This window comes from Nicotiana sylvestris, chromosome 6 (assembly GCF_000393655.2).
Source record: "Nicotiana sylvestris chromosome 6, ASM39365v2, whole genome shotgun sequence".
In the NCBI taxonomy this organism is placed as follows: Eukaryota; Viridiplantae; Streptophyta; class Magnoliopsida; order Solanales; family Solanaceae; genus Nicotiana; species Nicotiana sylvestris.
The window spans coordinates 97,465,008-97,487,163 of record NC_091062.1 but is presented as its reverse complement, the minus strand read 5'-3'; the positions used below and the strand labels follow the sequence as shown (position 1 = coordinate 97,487,163).

Sequence of the window (22,156 nt, the reverse complement as noted above, 5' to 3'; positions counted from 1 at the left end):
GGAGATTCAAGTGAAGATCCACATAGTTATTTGATTCATTTTCCGAAAATTGTTGAAACTGCTAAGTATAATGGAGTACCTCCTGAACCTATCAAGTTAAGGCTATTTTCTTTTTTTTAAAAGAAGATTCCAAGACTTGGTTGCGAATTTTGCCTCAACGGTCTATTACCACATGTGACCAAATGACTCAGAAATGTTTGAACAAATATTTTTCTCCTGCTAAAACAACAAAGTTAAGACAAGATATATCTAATTTTTTGCAAACAGACACTGAGTCGGTTTATCAAGCATGGGAAAAATTAAAAGCAATGCTGAGAAAATATCCATATCATGACATTCTTGAACATATTTAGTTGTATATTTTTTTATCACGGGTTAAAACCCTCTTCTAGAAATATTATTGATGCAGCCGCAGGAGGTTCCGTAATGGGTAAAACTATAGAATAAGCATTGCAATTGTTGAATGCGAATTCTGAGAATGCCTTCCAATGGCCATCTGAGCGTGTAATCATCAAAAAGGCTGCTACAGTAAATCAGGTAAATGCTCTAAATACACTAACACAACAGATTATTTTCTTGTCACAATAGTTTGAATATTTTCAGGTGAATACACAACAACCAAGACAGAGTGAGACTTGTGACATGTGTGGAGGAAATCATCTGAACCATGAATGCCAAGCGATCAACCAAAGTGATGAACAAGTTAATGTCATCGGTTACAATTAGTACCCTTTTGGAAGTTCAATGGCACAAAAATATCCAGTATTTCAATGGAGTAACCCAAATGGTGCCAAGAACTCTCATAGCTTCCAAAAGCAACAAGTATAGGTCCCGTCGGGATACTAGAATCAAAATTGTGGTGACTGATGAAAAGGCCTTATCATCAAGCTGCCCCATATCAGCAAAGGCCTCAATGAACTCATTCAAATCTTGATGACCTCTCATACAAGTATATCAAGGTGACTGATGAAAAGATGGGAAGCCACAATGCATCCCTCAAAAACCTGGAAGTTCAGTTAAGCCAACTGGCAACTCTTGTGTCAGAAAAGTATCACGACCCAAAATCCATTAAATATCGTGATGGCGTGGGACACCACTGTTAGGAAAGCCAACACCGAGTAGTTAATTTCATTCTCATTTTAGTATTTTTGAAATCATAATTTTCTTCAATTAAATAATAAGAGATGAACTTCAAAGAGTAAATAATAATGCCTTTAAAAAAATTCATTATTGAAAAATCCCATAATCATCCCAGAACCCAATGTCACAAACGCATGAGTGTCAACTAGGAAAAATAATTTAAAATACATCATCCATCCGGAATACAAATTGGACGGGAAGGTAAAATATAAATACTCTGAAGGAGACTCTACTGTGTAACGACCCCGCCGGTCGTTTTAAGAATTTACACCCCGATCCCCTATTAACTGCTTTTCCCGTGTTTTATTTCTGCTATTGCAAGTTGCCGGGAGGATTCATTTTGGGTTTTGGAGTGTTTTTTTGACACATAGTCCCTCAATGAGAGCTTAAGCTTTAGAATTTGGACCGTAGTCGGAGCAGTGTGAAGACGGCCTAGGAATGGAATTCGTTTGGTTCCGTTAATTTTGTTGGGTGATTCCGGGCTTAGGGACGTGTTCGTATTGTGTTTTAGAGATCCGTAGCTTATTTAGGCTTGAAATACCGAAGGTTGAATTTTTAAAATTTCCAGTTCGATAGTGAAATTTTGATATCGGGGTTGAAATCCGATTTTGAGAGTTGGAATAGCTCTGTAGGGTTTAATGTGACCTGTGTATAAATTTTGGGGTCAATCGGACTTGATTTGGTTGGTTTTATCATCGAGTGTAGGATTCTTGAGATTTCTAGTTCATATTGCTTGGATTGGAGGGTGATTCATGGTTTCAACATTGTTTGATATTATTTGAGGGTTGGAATAAGTTCGTATGATGTTTTAGGATTGGTTGGCATATTTTGTGGAGGTCCCGGGGGCCTCGGGTGAGTTTTGAATGTCTAACGGATTAGAATTTGGACCAAGGCAAAAATCTGAGTTGCTGAACCTATCATAACCGCACCTGCGTGTGTAGGACCGCAGGTGCTGCGCAGCAGAAGCGGTATGATGACCGCAGGTGCGGTCTGAGACCCAAGTGAAGTTGGTCGGAGATGCGGCCCAAGAACCGCAAAAGCGGACCTCATCTGCGAGTATAGGGTCACAGGTGCGACTTACAGCCGTTTAATGAAAAGTCGCATGTGCGGATAAAAGGCTGCAGAAGCGGGACTGCAGGTGCGGTAGAGCCCTCGTAGGTGCGAAAATCGCTGGGCAGTAAAAGGGAAAAATGAGTGTTTGAACTCATAACTTGGGAAAAATGATTTGGAGCTCGGTTTAGGGCGATTTCTCGAGGGTTTTTGAAGGAGAAACATTGGGTAACGATTTCTATCTTGATTTTGATGTTAGAGCTATAGTCTATTGTTGTTTTCCTCTTCTAATTAAGGAATTTGGGGGATAAAAGTTTAAAAATTGGAGAAAAGTTCCCCAATTGAGAATCCGAGTTTTGAGTGAGATTTTGACATCGGATTTTGGTAATTTTTGTTCGAGTGTGCTCGTGAGTGATCGAGGGTTCTGAATTTGTAAAATTTATCCAATTCTGAGACGTGGGCCCGATGGACTTTTTGGGCGATTTTCTTAATTTCGCGTGTTAGCTTCGAATGAATTAGTTAAATTAGTTAGTTGAAGTTATATTTACATTATGCAATTAATTTGAATAGATTTGGGCCATTTGGAGTCGGGTACTCGTGGCAAGAACGTGATTTCGAGTTGATTGAGCTGGTTCGAGGTAAGTGGCTTGCCTAACCTTGTGTAGGGGAACTCCCCTAAGGATTTTGGTGTTGTTTGTTATATGAGTGCCGTGTACGTGAGGTGACGAGTGCGTACACGTGCTAATCGCTGAAAAACCCCATTTTTATTAAGTAAATATCTATGTCTGTCTTGTAATTTAGCATTTCTTGTATTTGAAGCCTCTTGTTTATCTTAGGAAACGCATGCCTATGTGTTCTAATTGTTTTACCTGCTTAAACTGCTTACTTGTATCATGTGCAGCATGTTTAGAGTAAAATTCCTGTTTATTCATGAATAAAAATGTAGATTCCTTCTTGTTGCTATTGTTTGTTTACTTTAGGACTACGGGGCAATATCTGGGGAGATCCCCCTGCATGTTTACTTTGGGACTACAGATCCGTATTTCGGGAGATCCCCCTGCACGTTTATATTTGGGACTACGGGACAACACCCGAAAGATTCCCCTGCACTGGATATTTACTTTGGGACTACGGATTGGTATTTAGGGAGATCCTCTACACATTTACGTTTGGGACTACGAGACGATATCCCGGAGATTCCCTGTTGCTATTTCTATGTACTAAGTTACATTCTCCCTGTGATTTTATTCTCTATCAATTGTTAGTACTTTAATTATATTGTTACATTTTATACTGTCTTACCTCGTTTTATGTATATAACCAGTAGGTCCCTGACCTTCCTTGTCACTATTCGGCCGAGGTTAGGCTTTGCACTAACTGGGTACCGCTGTGGTGTAATTGTCGCGACCCAAGTTCGCCCTCTGTGAACTGTCGTGATGGCACCTAGTCTCTACGACTAGGTAAGCCTAACGATTTGCGGAAAAAAAAAACGAAAGATAAAACTAGCCAATAACTGCGAAATAAACATAAATAAAACATTTAAGATGTCGCTCGGCATATACAAATATAAACTCTCAAACTGAATCAACTCTCAAACTGAATCAACTCCCAAAACCCGGAATCTCATGAAATCACAAGCTGTTGAATAACTACAAGTGTTCTAATCTCCAGAATGCCTAAACGAAAGTAAATACAGGAGAGCTAAAGCTAGAGGAGAGAATAGAGAGGGACTCCTCGGTCTGCAGACGCGGCAAATATACCTCGAAATCTCTGAAGATCACCTCGTCTCACTGATGGTATGGCTGAACCGAAGAACCTGGATATGCACACGAAAAACATGCGCATGAAGGACATGAGTACACCACAGCGGTACTCAATAATTGCCAAGCCTAACCTCGATTGAGTAATGACGAGGAAGTTCAGGGCCTTACTGATTATAGATGAAAAACAAGGTAAAACAGTATATAATTAAAATGCTAATAGTCTATAATGAATAAAATCACTGAAAAGAACCTAACTCAGTACACAAAAATAGCAATAGGGGATCTCCCGAGATATCGTCTCGTAGTCCCAAACGTAAATGTACAGAGGATCTCCTGCGATATCGTCCCGTAGTCCAAATCATAAATGTGCAAGGGAAACTCCCGGAATACCAAATTCGTAGTCTCAAAGTAAATATCCAGTACGAGGAATCTATCGGGTGATGTCCCATAGTCCCAATCATAAATGGGTAGGGGGATCTACCGGAATACCGATCCGTAGTCCCAAAGTAAACAAGCAGGGGGGATCTCCCGGGATATCGTCCCGTATTCCCAAAGTAAATACACAACCATCTCAGAAAAGTGTACAGTTCTATTCAAGAATTAGACAGGAATTTCTACTCTAACATGATATACAGAGTACAAGTAGGCAACTAAAGCAGGAAAGGCAATTAAGTCACGTAGGCATTTTTTTCCCTAATCTAAACAAGAGGCTTCAAGTACAAGTATTTGCTAAACTACAAGAAAACATGGTATTATCTTAATGAAAGCGGGATTTTTAACAATTAGCATGTGTACGTACTCGTCACCTCATGTACACGACACTCATATAACAACAACATCAAATCCTAAGGGGAGATCTCCCACACAAGGTTAGGCAAGCCATTTACCTCGAACTAGCCCAGTCAACTCGAAATCATGTTCTTGCCAAGAGTACCCGACTCCAAATGGCCTAAATCTATTCAAATCAATTGCATAATGTAAATAGAACTTCAAGTAACTAATTCCACTAATTAATTCGAAGCTAACACGCGAAATTAAGAAAATTGCCAAAAAAGTCCCCCGGGTCCACGTCTCGGAATCGGATAAAATTTGCAAAACTAGATTCCTTACAATCTCACGAGTTCATACATACCCAATACATCAAAATTGGACCACAAACAACCCCTCAAATCCCAAAATCGAAATCTCAAATTTCAAACCCTAAAACCTAATTCTAACCATCATTTTCCATAAATTCTTTGTCAAATCAGTGAAATAACACCATATAAATGAGTCTTGGTTCCAAAAATCTTACCTCCTCGAAGCTCACTTGAATTCTCTCTCAGAAATCTCATAAAAGATTCAATCCCGGGTAAAAATGGTGAAATAGAGGTTAAAATCGCGAAGGAACCCTTATATAGGTTCTGGCCTAGGGTTTCCGCACCTGCAGCCTTTTCCTTGCACCTACTGACCCGCACCTGCGGTCCCAGGTGCGCATCTGCGGAAATCATTTATTGCACTGGGGCCGCACCTGCGCTTCACTTACCGCACCTGCGGTCTCGCAGGTGCGCTCAACCTCTCGCACCTGCGACTTCTGGTCCTCTAGCGCATGGCCACATCTGTAGCTTCTCCCACATTTCTGCGATCATGCACATGCGGTCCTCAATCCACAGGTGCGGTTATGACAGAAGTTCAGGAGCTGAAGCTGCTCCAAACAACTCCCAATTCTTCCGACAATCTTTTGAAATCATCTCGAGGCCCCTGGGACCTCAACCAAAAATACAAACAAGTCATATACCACTATTCAAACTCGTACATATATTTGGAACACTCAAAACAATATCGAATCATCAAAACACTCTCGGATTCAAGCCTAAGAATTCCAAAAACTTCCAATTTCCGCTTTCGATCAAAAAGTCTATCGAACCTCGTCCAAATGACCTGAAATTTTGCACACACGTCCCAAATGACACAACGGACCTACCCCAACTTCCGAAATTCCATTCCGAACCCAATATCAAATTCTCACTATCGAACCGGAAACTTCAAAAATTCGACTTTTGGCATTTCAAGCCTAATTAACCTACGAACCTCTAAACCACAATCCAAACACACCCTTAAGCCCGAAATCACCTAACGGAACTAACAGAACCAATAGAATTCCATTCTGAGGCCATCTTCACACTGCTCCGACTATGGTCCAAATTCTAAAGCTTAAGCTCTTATTTAGGGACTAAGTGTCCCAAAACACTCCGAAACTCCAAACAAATCCTCCCGGCAATTCACAATAGTAGAAATAAACATGGGGAAAGCAGTTAATAGGGGATCGGGGGTGTTAATTCTTAAAACGACCGGCCGAGTCGTTACATCCTCCCCCTCTTAATACATTCGTTTCGTCCTCGAATGAGCATAGAGCTATACCCGAAGTAGTTAAAAGATAAGGGTAATGGCTGTGCATATCCTGCTCGGTCTCCCAGGTCGCCTCCTCAACTGGCTGACCCCGCCACTGAACCTTCACTGATGCAATGTTCTTTGACCTCAGTTTCCGAACCTGCCTGTCCAATATTGCCACCGGCTCCTCAACATAAGATAGATCCTGATAGGACTGAACTGAAATCCAATACTTGTGACGGATCGCCGTGATACTTCCGGAGCATCAAAACATGAAATACCGGATGAACTCCTGCCAAGCTGGGAGGTAAGGCAAGTTTATAAGCAACCTCCCCAACATGTCTCAATATCTTAGAACGACCAATAAACCTCGGACTCAACTTCCCTTTCTTCCCAAATCTCATAACGCCCTTCATAGGCAAAACTCGAAGCAAGACCCGCTCTCTAACCATATAGGAAACATCACGAAACATTCTGGCCCGTATAACTCTTCTGTCTGGACTAGGCTGTCCGAAGTCTATCCTGAATCACCTTAACCTTCTCCAAGGCATCCCGAACCAAGTCTCTACCTAATAATCTAACCTCACCCGGCTCAAACCAACCCACCGGGGATCTACGCCACCTACCATACAAAGCTTTATATGGTGCCATCTGAATGCTGGACTGATAACTATTGTTGTAGGCAAACTCTGCCAGTGGCAAGAACCGATCCCAAGAACCTCCAAACTCCATCACATACGCACGGAGCATATCCTCAAGAATCTGAATAATGCGCTCGAACTGCCCGTCCATCTGGGTGTGAAATGCTGTGCTCAACTCCACCCCAGTACCCAACTCATGTTGTACGGCCCTCCATAACCGCGATGTGAGCTAAGTAGCTCTGTCTGAAATGATGGAAACCGGAATACCATACAGACGAACAATCTCCCGGATATAAATATCCACCAACCGCTCCGAAGAATAGGTAGTACATACAAGAATGAACTGCGCGGACTTGGTCAGCCGATCCACAATCACCCGAATGGCATCGAACTTCTTCAAAGTCCGTAGGAGTCCAACTATGAAGTTCATGCTGATTCGCTCCCACTTCCACTCCGGAATCTCTATATACTGAAGCAACCCACCTGGTTTTTGGTGCTCATACTTTACCTGTTGACAATTGAGGCACCGAGCTACAAACCCAACTATATCCTTCTTTATCTGCCTCCACCAATAATGCTGCCTCAAATCCTAGTACATCTTTGCAACACCCAGATGGACGAAATACCGCAAACTATGGGCCTCCTCAAGAATCAACTCCCGAAGCCCATCAATATTAGGTACACATACCCGACCCTGCATCCTCAATACCCCGTCATCACCCATAGTCACATCTATAACATCACCGTGCAGAACCTTATCCTTGAGGATGAGCAAATGAGGGTCATCATACTAACTCTCCCTGATACGATCAAATAAGGAAGACCAAGAAATCACGCAAACTAGAACCCGACTGGGCTCCGAAAGATCCAATCTCACAAACTGACTAGCTAAGGCCTGAACATCCATTGTCATGAGAGTCTTCACTTCTAGTAAATAAGCCAAACTCTCCGCCCGACGACTCAAAGCATCGGACACCACATTGGCCTTGCCTAGGTGATACAAGATAGTGATATCATAGTCCTTCAGCATCTCTAACCACCTCCTCTGGCGCAAATTAAGATCTTTATGCTTGAACAGATTCTGCAAACTCCGGTAGACAGTATAGATCTCACAAGGAACACCGTACAAATAATGACGCCAGGTCTTCAAGGCGTGAACAATAGCAGCTAACTTGAGATCATGGACAGGATAATTCTTCTCATGTACCTTCAACTGTCTGGACGTATAGGCAGTCACCCTACCTTACTACATCAATACCGCTTCAAGGCCAATCCTCGAGGCATCACAATAGATAGAATAAGACCCCGAAACTGTAGGCAATATCAATACTGGGGCTGTAGTCAAAGTTGTCTTGAGATTCTGGAAGCTCGCCTCACACTCTTCTGTCCACTGGAATGGATCACCCTTCTGGGTCAGCCTAGTCATATGTGTTGCAATAAATGAAAACCCCTCAACAAATCGACGGTAATAACCTGTCAAGCGAAGAAAAATGTGGATATATGTAGCTGAGGATGGTCTGGGCCAACTCTGTATTGCTTCCACTTTCTTCGGATCCACCTGTATACCCTCAGTCGATACCATGTGACCCAAGAATGCCACGGTATCCAACAAAAACTCACATTTCGAGAATTTTACATATAACTTCTTTTCCCTCAAAGTCTGAAGCACTATCCTCAAGTGCTACTCATGATCTTACCAACTTCGGGAGTATACCAGAATATCATCAATAAAGACAATGATGAACGAGTCAAGATATGGCCGGAACACACTGTACATCAAATGCATAAAAATTGTTGGGGAATTGGTAAGCCCAAATGACATAACAAGGAACTTGTAATGACCATACCGAGTCCTGAAAGTAGTATTCGGGATGTCTCGCTCCCGAATCTTCAACTGATTGTAACCTGAACGCAAGTCAATCTTAGAAAACACTCGTGCACCCTGTAGCTGGTCAAACAAATCATCAATATGAGGCAAAAGGATACCGATTCTTCACTGTAGCTTTGTTAAACTGGTGATAATCAATGCACATACACATAGAACCATCTTTTTTCTTCACAAACAAGACAGGAGCACCCCAAGTGATACACTGGGCTGAATAAAACCTTTATCAAGCAACTCCTGTAACTGATCCTTCAACTCTTTCAACTCAGGAGGGGTCATACGATACGGAGGAATAGAAATGGGCTGAGTGCCCGGCAACAGATCAATGCCAAAATTAATATCCCTGACGGGTGGCATACCCGAAAGATCAGTTGGAAACACATCAGGGAAGTCCCGTACTACTGGGACTGAATCAACTATAGGGGTATCAACACTAACATCTCTCACATAGGCCAGATACGCGTCACACCCCTTCTCAACCATTCGCTGAGCTTTAAGAAAAGAAATAACTCTACTAGGAGTGTGATCTAACGTACCCCTCCACTCTACTCGCGGTACACCTGGCATATCCAGCATCACGGTTTTGGCGTGACGATCAAAAATAGCATAATAGGGCGACAACCAGTCTATGCCTAAGATAACATCGAAGTCTACCATGCTGAGCAATAATAAATCGGCTCTGGTCTCAAGCCAGTCTAAAGATTCTCCCTTTTTCTAAGCCAAATAATCCTTAGAACCCAATTTCAACATCCGGAATTCTCTACCAGGCCTGATCCCATCATACGAACAACGTATCAATCTCTACGCGACGCACCAATACCTGATTGCATACCTTTGCTGAATCCACTCTATACACTGCATGACTCACATGACCATAATATCTTCTGATAACAATAGCCGAAATTTCACGAATTTGATGCTCACAATGCACCTCATGATATATATAAGTCTTGTTGCAACTCTTGTAATACTGCCACGATGGAAGAGATATGTAGAAATTTATGACCAACTACTAAGTCAATAATTCATTGAGTCCCTTCTCTTGACAAGATCCATTGCCTCATTATGAACCAACTAACTATATTTGCTCTTTGATATACTTAATATAAATTCGATCGAACTAATCCCAATTCCAATAATCTCGTCTCACCCAGTACAAGCTGCTCAGGAAATAAGCCACCTCAGATATTTCCAAAATCTCATATAATGTCCTAATGTGCCAACAAGCTACATAATCGAATATGATACATAAGGAAAACGAACTCCAGAAAGGACTACTCAACCCACGTAACTAATTAGACAATCGAAAAGGTGTTATGAACCTTCCTCAGAAAATGGGAAACAAAACACATAAGAATAGATATAGGAGACTGTACTCAACATCACACTATTGCGGCGTGCAACCTGATCCAACCATGATACCCGTGGCGGCGTGCCACCCGATCCACACATAACAATCTATAAAGGAAATAGTTACCGAGCTAAAATGCTCATACCTATGAATTACTTAATATCAACCACTAGCACGTGAAGTGCATAACACAAACCCTGGGAGACGGATAGTGCCATACGCCACGAAACTCAAGCACAACTAAGGTGTAATAAATGACCTATATCTTGAGGGCCATCCTGCTCACATAATACCATCACTACGCGAAACCTCAACACATGCATTTAATCAAGCCGTTTCGCAACCCACATGGCACAATATAGTATTACATGGAATAACCGATGATGAAATAACATCCAACGTCCGAATACTCCTCCATAAGGAGCACTATGCTGAAATGAACATATCCAGCCTGATATAGAGCCCACACTCATATCTAGATCAATCCACGAACCTCAAGCTGATCCTGATCGTACTGCACTAGGCTAATAACCTTTCAAGTATCCAAGGTAACCCTTTTTCCCATAACACACAAGAACATCCGTCGAATCCGGACCAAACTTCCACAATTCACAACCAACTGAATAGACCACCTTTCAAGCCTAAACTCTTACATTAGCGATAGTGCCAAAAATCTCCACACTTGGTTTCAATCTTCAATCAATCAAGTGACTGCATATCACACTTATACAATTTTCCCGTGGGATATGCCCTCACGATCTTCTGCACCAGGTAACAAGTCTGCACATCCGTACCACCAGCCACACTAATGTCGTAAAGCAAATCAAGAATCTGCAATCAGTATGCAAAGCTTCTTACATAGGACACCAATCTTAGGTGATGCCAAAGACACTACCGGCATACTCTAACCATCTAAATCCTTTGTTGCTCACCTAAGATCATGATATTCTTTCCAACACTAAACAACAACCTTGATCCTCAACTTCCAATTCACATGTCGCTCACTGCACCTAACATGTTAATACGCGATAGTACAAGAATTTCACCATAACTCCTGAACCATTAAATAGAATAGACACTTCATCATATATAAAACTTTTACCTATCTCATCTCAGAAGAACCATTGCAACATACAACTGAATTCTCAAACTGCGGGAATTAAAACCTTATGCCGTGATCTAAACCGTCATGACTCTTCCGGAATCCATTCACTCAACCCAGTCCTTATAACCAAATAACTCCCAAATCAATCAAATTATGGTAGATGTCAAGCCTCGCACGTTCCGCCACAAATCACATATATAACTAAACACGCTGAAGGAACTGATCATAGCCACAATCATGTCGATTCAACCATTACTAGCTGACCCGTCTTCTCCCAATTTATTCTTAACTTACCTTAGAAATAATAATAATAGCTCCATTCACAAACTTAACAAACCCAACAACACTCATCCCAAGTGACCCAATCCACAAGATCACATCGTCTCAATACCCATGAACCATCTCATATTCTCCTTAAGCGCACAATAGCAGCGCCAACAGATACACCCTTTCTGCAAGACCTTTCGCGAATCCAAAGCTATTTTTCCCTTCCTCCAATACTGCACCTCATACCCAATGATAACATAGAACATTCCAAGTCCTTAGGCACTGTACTCAAATTTTTGAACCCGCTAGGACCACTGTTGAGAGTAACCCACTCTAACTTGGCCCCGAATATAAGCCAAACTCTAGTGCTCTGCTAGCACATGAACAACCTCTCAAAAAAACACCTTGCTGAATCACCTTTCTTGTACATCATCTTTACAACAAGCATAAATCCTGAATCTTCCCAAAGCTTGAACATAAATTGATAAGGCCAATTATAGCATGCATTTCCTCAAATCCTTTGCTCAAATCACTACTGATGCTCTCTTTCCTTATTCGTAATAACCCACCAATATGTCAATAACTTGAAACCTCACAAGTAGACAATCGTGCAATCAATCTGACTAATTTCTCGAAATCCTTATATTAAACCTTTCATGGACACTCTTAATTACCAGCCACATTTACATATCTGACCTCTCACTGGATAGCTAATAGAATTATTCATAAAAGCTTCACCAACACCATGCGACCACTAACCTGCTCACATGAGATAACCCACCTGTGGAAATGACATGCTGACATCTTCCAAAGTTGCTGCATGGGGTAAAATACTACGAAATCAATAACCCATCCTGAGCTCGTGCTCATTCACCAGCAGTACAAATCCGTTCACTCCTCATGGACATCAACTAAAGGTGCGACAATACCTTCAAATCCAAAGTCACGTTGTATCCTTCTTCATATCAAGCAACTACTTTCTGTTGTATCAAATCTCCTGCCGTATAATAGCCAATATCTCAAATTAAGTCCGTAAACCCAGTCACCATCCACCATAAATCCCAAATCACTCTAAACTTTCCTCAAATCATGTAGTCATCCTACCACAGAACCCATACGCTACTCTGCCACTCTCCCACTTTGGTCAAACTCATTCCTTTAAGCAACTACTCGACTCGTATTTCTCACACTTGGCCTTCTAGAAGTTTAACCACCACATGACACTTCCCATATGTCCTTCCTCATCCTTCACTACTCAGTTGATGCCTTAAATAAAAAATCCATCTCTGTAGCACTTGGACCAATAGATCGCTACCAACTCTAACCTTTCCGAAGACCATCTTTCTCCATCTGTCAACACTGGGAATGCCGATTCGATCTTGAACCAATACACACTACGACCTCTGACAGTTTCTTAAACGGCACCATTCACAATACTCTACCCCAAAAGTAAATTGAAGAGAACCATAACACCAACGAACTTAACACATTCGATCAAGGGCGACGACACCACATTACTGATGAAAGTTCTACCACACCCAAAAATACCAAGTTCTCGTTACCTCATCAACCCAAGCTTGAACATTCATAGTCTGACTGCCTTTCCTCCGCCGGAAATAAAACACTGAATCTCTCAATCATGCACTGGAAAAACCTCCCTTCAAGTTTCTCACTACTTCGACGCATAGGCAAGCACCCTACCATTACACCAATATTGTGCGATAGCACCACGAATTGTCATAACAATCAATTCCAAATCTCAAAAACTTAGGTAGTACTGATACTGAGCTGAAATGACAGAACGGCCTTGCGCAAGGCGATGACAATAGCCCAATCAAATACGCAGGAAGAAACATCCTGCACCACATATGTAGTACCAATAAAATTCCCCAATTCTCGATTTATAGCAAGCACTTCACTTCGCATAAGATTGAGTAGGAGGGAAATAACGTCATAAGCCTCATAGAAATCAAATCACACGATGAGGAATCAAGAAGGGGGTACTCCTAACAACTCTCTAGCCTCTCAAAGATAAGTACAGATGTCTCTGTACCAATCCGCAAGACTCTACTAGACTTGCTCATGACTTGTGAGACCTAATTGAACCTAGTGCTCTGATACCATGTTGTCACAACCTGAAATACATTAAAGGTCGTGATGGCATCAGACACCACTATCAGGCAAGCCAACATAGAATAGTTAATTTAGTTCTTATTTTAGTATTTTTAAAATAGTAATTTCCTTCAATTAAATAATAAAAGATGAACTTCACAGACTAAATAATAATGTCTTTACAAAATTTCAATACAGAAAAATCCCATAATCATCCCAGAACCTAGTGTCCCAAGTGCATAACCATCAACTAGGAAAATAAATTAAAATACATCATCCGGCCCAATCCCATAAGAGTAGTGGAGATTTACCCAGCTCACGAACTATAATGGCAACGCAGTTACACATAGATTTCTTAAGTTATTATAATATTCCTCTATTCTTTTCGAAATTACAAAGTTCGAATAAAAACTTTTAAATCTTAAATTCCTCAAATTCCAACTCTTTCAAGACAATTATTGCTCAACCTCAATCTTGCTTTGCCTCAAGGAAAATAATAAATATAAATAAACACGATGTTTACCGTGAAAATGGTAATAATAATTAAATTTGATTTTGTGGTTCTAAAAATACGTGATCTATTTTTATGCTGGTTGTTAGGCAATGGAAGCAAAGTAAAAGATTAGAAAGCAAAATTTTATCTTGAAAACAACATGAAAGTCAAACCAAACGGCTGGATGTCTGGGCCTCGAGATCGCGTATATGGGGCCTTGAGGTCGAGTCTAGTGGCCGGCTTAGTGCAATCGAGGGAGGATTAATAGTTGTGAGAGCTGCGAGGATGGCTCTTTATAATCAATGATAAGAAATAAATGATGAACAATAAATAGAACACAATGAATATATGCAATAAATGAGAGTTATGATATCAAGAGACTGTGTTAGAGAGCAGAGAGAATGTTCTTGTGTGTTTAGTATTGAGCATCAGATCCTCTACAAGATGACAAGGATTCTGTTTATATATGAAGGGGAATCCCAACATAGTACAAATGCATTTATTACAAAGATATAGGGCTGGTACAGCCATTTAATGCCTTGATTCGGGTCTGAACTAACCCACTAGACTTTGTCAGCTCTAGTTACATACCTTGGGAACTCCCCACTTTTTCACCATAATTGTTGGTCTGTACTACCTCGAGGTCGAGCGTCGATAGCCCTCGGGGGGTGAATCTTGACCATAGTCTCGAACCTTTGAAACGTGCTTACGAGGTATCATAACGATAGAAAATTGGACCCTCTGATTTTACCACATACAGATAGTCCTCGCATTTCTTAGAGTGAAAGCAATAAGAAACGGCTCTGACACCGATCTCTTCGAGCTTCCCGCAATGATGTCATACATATGACGTAAGCCTTTATGATAACGGAGGCATCCTGTCGGTTCATCTTTCCAGAGTCATTTAATGCACTGCCGACTCTTATTCTCCAAAGTGATAATATCACCGTCGGTCCAGTTCCCAAAAATGCATTGATTGCGCCTACGGATACGTCTTTCAAAGATATTGATAGCACCGTTGGTTACGCTGCCACCCCTTCTATAAATGGAAGCCTTCTTGAATAGACTCTTCATTCAAATGTTCTCTAACAACCTTTCACCCATCTTTTCTCTTTACCCTCATCCATTGTTATTTCCCATGCTTGAGGCATGTGGCCTTAAGGTTGCATGGCGGCATTTTCATCAGTCACGCCATAGCCTTTTTCAAGGGCTCTCCCTTACCGAGCGAGATTGTACTAATTTTTTGTTGTTGTTGTTGTTGTTGTTGTCCCGAGGTGATGAGAGAGAAATCTCGAATTATCCTCGCATTAGAGGATATGAGGACTATGAACTTCTACTCATCTCTCTTGACTACTCAGTGCGGCGCCGCACTCCTTTTGCTTTCCGTGGAGTGAGATGGTACTATCTACTAACTGTTGCATCCCGCACCGGTTGGACGTCTCAAGAAGTGGCTTCATAATAGTAATACTGGCGAGATCCGTACTCGCCAGATTTTTCTCACAGCCACTTCTTCATCCCTCTCATCTCCTTCATCTTTTTCTTCTTCTTCATCACTTTCCTTTTCTTCATCTTCTCCCTTAAAGATGCCATTTTGGAAGATCGAGATGAGGCCCCTGAGGAGATGGTGCTCGAAGATACTGCTGCCGAGGATGCACCCCAGAGAATAGATTGGGCTCTTCGCTTTTATCATATATGTATTTTTTTGCTTATTTGTTTCTGTGTAAGGACCCCTCGTGGGCTTTGTAATCATATGTAAGGACCCCTAGTGGGCTTTTGTAATCATGGTTTATTAATACAAGGATATTTCTCTAATTTGTCTCTGATCTATGCTGGATTCCTTCTTTATTTGTATTTGTGAAAAATCAGAGCATGTGACTCTACCAGTTTGCTCGAATATCAGATCGGGGCATAGGTGTTCCATTAGTTCGTGATCGACCAATATGATTTTCCCTGAAATACTTTGCCATCTCTCGGATTGAGACCAGACTAACCTGGAACAGACTTAGGCTGCCGAAACCGGCAACTTTGAATCCAGTGGGAATGAGGCCTCGATTTTTAGTACAAACTTAGCTCTAATTAGATCTCGTTGGTAGTTCTCGAGGGACAATTTGCTCGAGTGTCTGGGAATAAAGACGACCCCTAGACTTTCACGGACAGTCCCCGACTGAGATTTAGCCTAAGTTTGGGAGGCCCAAAAAACTTAATTTAAACTTAGCGTGAAGATAAACCTAGGGCTTCATCAGTAGTTCTTGAGTGTGAACTGGCTCGAGCTCAGGTGTCTCGAGGGCCAAGGAATCTAATAAATGATTCACATTCACAAAAGCAGAAACCCTCAAGGAAAGATGTTACCTCGAGATTGGGCTTATATATGAGCAGCTCTTTTGGGAGCTTAACTTTTGTTTTGGCAGGGATCCTTGAGAACGGTCACTATCTCGAGACTCATAGTGATATTAACGGCTCCTTAGAAGACTTTCTTCTTTTTTTGATGGAGGTCCTCGAGATCGGGTACCATCTCGAGGCCTATAATGATATTGATGGCTGCTTAGAGCCTTTCATCTTTTTTCACGGAGGTCCTCGAGATTGGGTGCCATATCGAGGTTTGGTTGATACAGGGGTCTCTGACTCCAAAACATCGTATGGCGGTGTCAAGTGTATGACATGGTTATGAAATGACTGAGGCGATCCCGTCGGCACATCTTCCCAAAGTGATAAAAGCTTTTAGCTAGTATTTTTAATCGCTTTTGAGGTAGGCAGATAGTCGCCGCTTTCTCCATATATAGGGTTGTCTTCGTCCTTTTGAAGATTCCGCTATTCTGAGTAGTTATCCTCTTCTATAAAGTTCTCCTTTCTTGTGTTATGTCCTTCATCCTTTCAATTTTGACACCCTTGCTCAAATTCCCGCTCCAATTATCTTGTTTTACCACAGTCATGGCTGCTATGTTAGGATCCAGCAAGGAGAAAGTAGTTCCGCCTCTGGTTCCCTCCTGGCTGACAGTGTGCCGTTGGTGCCAGGAGAGTCATCCTCTAGGCATTTTGTTTCGAGGGGGGATCTTCTGTTAGAAAATTCTCCCAATGTTCGAGGTCATTGGGAGTATCCCTCGAAGTTTATTTCTTTAGTAGGAGAATAGCACCTTGATTTGATGAAGAAGGATTGTGGATGAGGGGAAAGGTATATTGCAGGTACCTTCCCTGGAAGAGAGCATCATGGGTCATGCCGAGGGTTTTTGAACGTGTACACGTACCCTTTTACGATAGGCCCCCTTGATAGGATTGTGCTCGACTTCTGTCGAAAGTACAAGGTTACCTTGGCGCAGATTCACCCGTCATTTTGGCGGATAGTATTGATGATGAGGTTCTTTGAGAAAGAAGTAGGTATTGAATTCACTTTTAGTCATCTCATCAGGTCGTACCAGCCTTTTTACCATCGAGGTCTGCTAATCATGCGATGCCGATCCACCACACCTTTCGTTGTTGATGACGAAGAAGATGATGATCAGGGATGGATGAGCCGATTCGTCCAAGTACGGACTGTTGATATTATCCCTGTGGAGTTTCTACCATTTACTAAGGAATGGAACTTTACACGTAAGTGGTACACTCGTGCCTTCGTAGTCACCTTCCTTTCCTTTTCTGCAGCAATTTCATGGATGTCGTGCGAGGTCGTGCCCCCTAGGAGAGGGAGAAAGACCATCGGCCTCAGGACCGAGGGAAGATAATAATAGAATTAAGCAGAAAAGGTCTTTGTAGGGTGATGATGATTATAGCAAGACACGCATAGCCCGGAGGCTCAGAGAGGGCGTACCAGCCGAATCTGCAACACCCGAGATCTCCGACTTTAGAAAAATGGTCCCTCCTCCGCTGCCATCTTCTTCTTCCGTCGAAGGTACTTCGAGGAATGAGGGATCCCTACCGCTGACTTCTTTTCCTGTCGAAGGTACTTCGAGGGGCGTTTAAAGCCAGGGGCCACATATGTCGGATGACCGTATACCAATCGGGAGTGGTTATGTTGGGGTTGACGAAGATGGGCTAGCAAATGTGCATTTGACTTTCGAGGGAGCTCAGCGGCTCTACTCCGTGGTGAGTTTTAGCTGATTGCATTGGTTTAATTGTTTTTGCAATTTTCGCTCTCTTATCACGTTTCTTTTCCACAGGCTTTTAAGAAGCTCAAATCTGAGTTGCTTCTCCACAAGGCCAGGCTACAAAAAGCCGTATATGGGGAGAAATCCCTCAGGCTTCTTTGCGATGAAAGGGAAGACGAGTTGGCACACTTGCGGTATGAGGCGAGTCGCTATTTGAACTATGAAAGCTACCTTAAAGAGCAGGTGACTTCGTTTTCAAGGGAGCGCATGTTTCTTCTATCCTCCGAGGCTAATATTTCGTTTACATCAACTGCAGAAAACGATAGAAGACTTGGAATGCCTTAGGAAAAAAGTTGGTCAAGCCAAGCGCGAGCGTGATGAGCTAAGCTCGGGTGGACACCCAGATATTGGCTAAGAAAGATGCTTTTGCCAAGTCTTCTGCCCTTGAAGTGCAACTTTGCAATGCTCACGAGAACAGCTTGGTCCAAACGAACATGATTCCAAGACTCGAGTCCGATATCCTGAAGATGAAGGCAGAAGTTGTGGATTTCTGGGCTGAAACCGAAATAATGCGAGCTAAGGCTGATAAGAAGGTGGTTGCCTATTTGAATGATGCTACCGATGCTCATGATGAGCTAAGGGGGGCTCTCGACCAGGAGAGTAGGAATAAAGAGTACGCGAGGTGCAAATCTCGGAGGGAAACCCTCGAGGAAATTCATGGTAGGGGCTTCGATCTTACGGAAGAGATAAATTAGGCAAATGCAGAAGAATATGATTCTAAGTTCCTTTTGTCTGATGTCGAAGATGGCGAGAAAGAAGCCGATAGACCATAGTCCCCGAGGGGGATGTAGATTAGATTAGGCCTTTCCTTTCTTGTTTTATGTAGAGTGCTTTCAAAGAACTTTGTAAATGAAGCTTACTCTTGCATATATGTATAAAAAGAAGCCTCGCAGTTTTATTTTCATGTGTTTCCCTTTGCCTTGATTTTAGCTAGGTGAACTGGTCTTCAAGTTAAAAGGAATCCCTATATTCATGGTATGGCCCTAGGGCTCATTAGGCTAGCCCGTAGGCTCTTATGCGCTTGGTCGGTACGACCTTTTAGTATAAGCCGACGTTTGAGCTCTTATGCTTTTGCTCTTAGGCATATTTAGTTATCTATTTTGGGTTCAGTCACAGAATCAGGTTTCGACTCGAGCTCATTTGACCCTTAAGCTGGCCCTTCGGCTCTTATGCATTGGGTCCTCTTGTATGGGATCGCAATAGTGGATCTTACGCATTGGGTCCATACGACCTCTTATATAGGCTGTCAATAGTGGCTCTTACGCATTGGGTTGGTACAACCTCTTATATAGGCTGGCGATAGTGGCTCTTACGCATTGGGTCGGTACGACCTCTTATATAGGCTGGCGACAGTGGCTCTTACGCATTGGGTCGGTACGACCTCTTATATATGCTATATTTTTCCCTCGTTAAGGACTTTTTGAAATTGTGTTTGCCTCGCTCTTCTACGATTTGATTGAAACCTCGATTGTGAGTTGTTATATAGCGATGATGGAGCATCTCGGGAGGTTTGGCTCGGTGGCTGAGTATCTCGAAGCCTTATAGTTTGGAGCTGACATGGTCGAAGCTCTTTTGCCTATGTCGAGGGTAGCCTGTTTAACCGGTTCTTTTCAAAGTATTTTCGAAGTAATTGAAGGCATATGATTTTATAACGACGGTCGGGCATCCACAAGTCGCATTAGTTTGGCTGATATAGCCTTGTGACCATAGTCATTTGTGTTTGGCCGGAGCCTTTCAGTCCCCGAGTGAAGTAGTTTCGGCGTCAATATAGAAGGTATGCCTTTTTAGGGGTCTTACAAGTTCGGTATATAGCCTTAACTTTAAGATGAGGATTATGCCTTTAGTAAGGTCTTACAAGTTTTGCATGCCTTTGAGGTCTTATAGTTTTGGCTACTTGGTACAAGTATGGTTCATGCCTTGCTTTTAGGTCTTACAGATATTGTTACTTGGTACAAGTGTGGTTTATGCCTTGCTCGAGGTCTTATAGATATTGCTATTGCCTTATATAGGTCTTACGAGACCGAGGCTGCCCGCATATGGTCTTGTGGCCTCGGGTTTTGATAAGTCGATAAGGGTGGCGATTGGTAGCAGTCCCCGAGTCATTGAGGGTTTCTTGGTTCAGGAGCTATTACTTGTAAACTCGGTATTGCCTCATTGAGGGCTTACGATTTAGGGGTTTCCGACCCGGAGGTCATGTGGCCTTGAGTTTTCGACGCTAGTCCCCGAGTGTACGGGACATTTTTGGCTCTGGAGCTATTTTGTTATCTTGATGTTGCCTCATTGAGGGCTTACGAGTTTGAAGCTCCAACCCGAGGGTCGCATTGTTTCGAGTTGTTGACGATAGTCCCCGAGTATTCGAGACGTTTTTGACAGAGGAGCCATTTTTGCAAAAAAATACCGGGTTTCTTTGTAATGCAAAATGATTTGGGAAAGTATTCTTTAATTACTTGGTACAAGTATACATGTCTTTGTTGTTAAGGGCTCAGTTATTCTATACGGACACAGTTCGTTCGACCATTTGGCCCGATACATTATTTTCCTATCGAGACCCCATTTAGCGCATCTTGGCTTCTCCGTGCAGGTGACCTTCCGGGGGATGCCCCCCAGTATTCGAGGTTGATTGCAAAAGAAGCCTTTAATACTTTTTGGGTTTTACTTAGGTAGAATATAGATGTTGCCTCGTTAAAAACCTTGCCGGTAAAACCCTTTTTGGGATAAAAACCTGGTTGAAGGAAAAGAGTGCAACGTATGCTTTGAAACCTTAAGGTCTTCGAGCTGGATTAGCTCTTCGATTGTCTCAGATGGACACCTGCATAAGGGTTAGTGTGAAGTGTAAATTAAAAGGGAGATGGTTATACCTTAGTGGCAATGGAGCTTCGGATCTCGATGTGATTCAATCGTTTGTTATGAGGACTCGGTACGGTCCTTCATTTTGTTTAGTCAGGGGTAGCCGAGAATGTAGCTTGTTGTCGCTGTTTTACTATTTGCTTATCCTTTGGCTCCTTCGAAGGTGGAGGTACTGGTGTCGGCATCACATCATGCACCGTGAACACTTTTTTTGCCGCATGATGATCCCCGTAGATGGTTTTTAGCACATCCTTTGTCGGGAATTTCATCATTTGATAGAGGGTGGATGGTACTTCTCTCATGTAGTGTATCCATGGCCTTCCTAGCAAGGCGTTGTATCTCATGTCTCCTTCGATGACATGGAATTTGGCATTTTGGGTTATGCCGGCCACGTTGACTGGGAGGGTGATTTCCACTTTCGTTGTTTCGCTCGTCGTGTTGAATGCGTTGAGGACTCAATAGGCAGTCACAATTTGGTCAAGCAGTCTGAGCTGCTCTACCACCCTCGACCTGATAATGTTGGCCGAGCTACCTGGATCCACAAGCATATGTTTAATTTGAAATTTATTTACAAGGAAAGAGATTACCAGTGCATTGTTGTGAGTCTGAGACAAGGTCTCGATGTCCTCGTTGCTGAATGTGAGAGCATCCTCGGGTATGTAACCCCGAGTTCACTTTTCTCTAGTGATGGATATTTTTGTTCTCCTGATCATGGGTTCTTATGGGGCATCGATGCCTTCCAAGATCATGTGGATGACATGTTGTGGCTCATTTGTTTTGTCCTTCTTAGTCTCTCTTCCCCGGAAATGATTTTTGGCCTGGTCGCTGAGGAATTCTCAAAGGTGACTTTTGCTGAGTAGTCGGGCTACTTCTTCCCGGAGCTGGTGGCAATCCTTGGTCCTGTGGCCGTGCGTGTTGTGAAATTCACACACTAAGTTATGATTTCTTTGCGAAGGATCTGATTGTACAGGCCTAGGCCACCTGATGTCTCTG

General features: G+C 42.4%; 1 non-coding gene across 1 annotated transcript; it reads right to left on the bottom strand.

The window, feature by feature from the left end:
* Positions 1-230: 230 nt before the first annotated feature.
* On the bottom strand, positions 231-337 carry LOC138872219 (small nucleolar RNA R71). The gene has a single exon (XR_011400688.1). It is a non-coding gene; the product is annotated as a small nucleolar RNA R71 (small nucleolar RNA).
* Between the last annotated feature and the right edge of the window lie 21,819 nt (positions 338-22,156).